General features: G+C 40.7%; 1 pseudogene; it reads left to right on the top strand.

The window, feature by feature from the left end:
• Positions 1-1,837: 1,837 nt before the first annotated feature.
• On the top strand, positions 1,838-2,750 carry LOC101110517 (large ribosomal subunit protein eL6-like; annotated as a pseudogene).
• Positions 2,751-3,661: the final 911 nt, after the last annotated feature.

Below are 3,661 nucleotides of genomic sequence, written 5' to 3'. Positions count from 1 at the left end.
CTAAGCATTCAGTATGAGCAATACACCGTGATAATTTGCCAGAATGTTTAACTTATCTCCATCTCTAGTGGTTTCTATACCTTCCTATTTTCTCCAGTCTTCCCACACACTGTCTGACTCTTCCAGTTCCTCTTGTTAAATTAGGGGTGTGCAGAGATTAGCTGAAACCAGGTCGAGCTGTTTTGTGCTAAGATGGAAAATTCTACCCAGGCAACTATTAGGGGGCAGAGTAAATCTTGATGTTTTGCAGAGAGAAAAGATTCCTTTTTTCCTCTTTTTTTATTAAACAATGAACTGGAAAGTTCACTGTAATTTTTCTCATCAAGGATGATGAAGAAAAACAAAAGTTCCTAGGCTTTTGTAAACTCTTTCCAATTCTCAAAACTCACAAACACTAATTTTGGAGTAGGGAGAAAATGCACAGATCACTTTATTCAATTTTTGCCCTTTACAAACTGGGCATCAAAAGTCAAGATGCTTTTCCCAAGGTCACAGAAAAGAGTGGCAGTGCATGGCCTGAATCCAACTCTCTGTCTCTTGGTCCAGATGGTTTTCTGCTACTTAAACTCCTTTTGCTAAAGAGAAAATCTTCCCACCTCTTCTAGAAGGAGGCAGAGACCATCATGGCTACCCCACTTGCCTTATCCAAGGGGTAGAGCAGCTGTTCTCCCCACCCTCTGCCCCACAAGCCTCTCCAGCCAGGAGCTCATCCTGGGGCTTAAAGGGCAGGAAAACAACAGACATGATATGACTTCACCTATGCACTCATCTTTCTCACTCCATCCCTTTAAGAACCCCCACAAAACCACATCCATGGGCACATAACCATGTTGTTTTTCTGTCTCATACTCCCTGATGCTTATCTCCATCCTATACCCATTTGACCTGTTGTGTGGTCAGTGAAGGAAGGGGATGAAGGAGGTGTTGGAGGAAGGAAAGAGAGAAGAAGCAAGAGAGGCAGAAGAGGACAATCAGTTGAAGGAAGCAGTTTTACCTCAAAACTCAAGAAGCAGATTCATGTCTAGACAAGAACGGGAGCCCTAGGACTTCCTTGGTGGTTGAGTGGCTAAAATTCCATGTTCTCAGTGCAGAGGGCTCAGATTTAATTCCTGATCAGGAATCTAGATCCCACATGCCACAACTAAGACCCTTCACAGCCAGATAAAATAAATAAGTAAAAATAAATGTTAAAAAAAAGAAAGAAAGAAAGGGAGCCCTCACACCCCAGACCACTCACCCATAGCTCTGGCTTTTCTGATCTCTGTTCCTCCCAAGGCGAATCCCTTCTTTTCCAGAAACCTCCTATATTCCAATCTAGTCCACTCCTCTAGACAGTCATGGACTCCTTCTTCTGTCTCTGAGGACAATTCACTTTCTCCTTAAACTCATATTTCCATTATACTCACAGCAATGAGTTATCCTTATATTTTTTTCTGGTTCAAAGTCTTTTTGTTGATATTTTATAATGTTTATTATGAACATTTTATTATGTTGATCTTTTTTTTCATATAAATAAAGGCTTCCCTGGTGGCTCAATGGTAAAGAATCCATCTGCCAATGCAAGAGATACAGGTTCGATCCCTGGGTCAGGAAGATCCCCTGGAGAAAGAAATGGCAGCCCACTCCAGTACTCTTGCCTGCGAAATCCCATGGACAGAGGAGCCTAGAGGGCTACAGACCATGGGGTCAAAAAAAGTGTCAGACACATTTAATGACTAAAACAACAACAAAAATATATATGTATACACAGATACATATATATATTTCTGTTCTATATATAGAGTTAGAGCCATATAAATAAAGACAGAGATAGAGAGATTGAGATAATTTTTTTAAAGTTTTTCTATGTAAAAAAAAAAATACTATTCTGCCTCTTGCCCATCTTGCAAGATGGTAGATGAAAACACAGAGAAGCTGGATAATAAGAAGAAGAAACATAAAGCCAAGAAGGCTGATGCCAGGGCAAGGTTAAGAAGGGTAACCTCAAGCCCAAAACACCTCAAAAGGGGAAATCCCACAACAACCAAAACCCCATCCTAGTCAGAGGAATTGGCAGCTTTTCCCCATCTGCTTTGTGTTCCAGCAAAGTCATGGAAAAGAGGAAGTAATCATAAGCTACATTTAAGATTGAAATTAAAGAGAAATTTCTTTCTACTACACAAAACTTGTTTGGGTGGGGGTGACAGAAATGATGGGATCCAAATGGCTAAGCTTCACCGAACACCTGGATGATGCTCCACTGAAGATGTACCTTGAAAGCTGGTGAGCCTCAGGAGAAAACCCTTCCATCAGATGAGAGGAAGCTGTGAGCTAGTGTCACTCCCAGCACCATTCCAAGCATCCTCACCGGGTACCACAGAGGCACGACGGTGGTTTTCTTAAAGCAGCTGAGCAGTAGCATGCTGCTCGTGATGGGACCTCTGGTCCTCAGTCGAGTTCCTCTGTTAGAACACACCAGAAACTTGTCATCACCACCTCCACAAAAACTGATGAGTGGTGTGGAAATCCCAAACATCTCCCTGAGGCTTATTTCAAGAAGAAGCAGCTTCTTAAAGCCCAGACACCAGGAAGGTAAGACCTTCAATGCAGAGGAAGGAAATTCAAGCTCACAGAGCAGCACAAGGTTGATCTGAGAGACCTTGGACTCACAAATTCTGCCAAAAATCAAAGCCATCCCTCAGTTCCAGGGCTACCTCCGTTCTGTGTTTCTGCTCACAAATTGGTGTCCTAAATATCTTACAAAGAACTGATACATTGACCCCCAAAAATTATTCTGGGTGGTGTAGGTATTATGTTGATCACAAGTATAAAGCTCATCAACATAACGTAAATATATTGTAAATTTTGTGGATAATGATTAAATACATACACTGTAACAGAAATGAATCTCATAATGATTCCTCAACCATGTTTTTATCCCAATTAATTTATGCATCTATGATTTGATAGTACCTGGTGGCTCAGAGGATAAAGCGTCTGCCTACAATGCAGGAGACCCGGGTTCAATCCCTGGGAGGAAGATCTCCTGGAGAAGGAAATGGCGACCCACTCCAGTATTCTTGCCTGAAAAATCCCATGGACAGAGGAGCCTGGTAGGCTACAGTCCATGGGGTTGCAAAGAGTCAGACACAACTGAGCGACTTCACTTCACAATGCTAAATTATGACAGTTTTCAGTTATTTCTTTTTCTAATTTTTCATATTTATAGAGGTAAGAGAAAGTGCTTGTTTTATCCACCTAGAGGAAAGAAAAGTTTTGTTAAGGAATGACATTAGCTTCCATAAGGCTAGACTCTCCTTTCTAGTTATGTAACAAAATAACAAAGTGATCCATCATCAAAAATTACTTTTAATGCCCTGCTGACAACTTATTTGGGGCCTCCTTCAATTTTGTTTAAAGCCAAGAACTAGAGACCAATTGCCTTGAGAACAGGTTTTATTTTAATTCCATGATAAGAGTAATTCACTTTTCCCCCTTTCAACACCAAGGTTTTTTGAGTTTTTTTATTGAGTTATCTTATCTTACTGAGTTGTATTTCCAGTTATTCCTTAGTTTATTCCCCAAGTATTTTATACCCTAGGGCAAGATACCCTAAGCAAGATTCACTAGGAGATAAGTTGGCCTTTATTCATAAAAGGAAAAGGTAAATGAGAGCTACCAA

Source organism: Ovis aries, chromosome 8, assembly GCF_016772045.2.
Source record: "Ovis aries strain OAR_USU_Benz2616 breed Rambouillet chromosome 8, ARS-UI_Ramb_v3.0, whole genome shotgun sequence".
NCBI lineage: Eukaryota > Metazoa > Chordata > Mammalia > Artiodactyla > Bovidae > Ovis > Ovis aries.
Note: the sequence above shows the minus strand (reverse complement) of the source record. Positions and strands in the feature narration are given on the sequence as shown.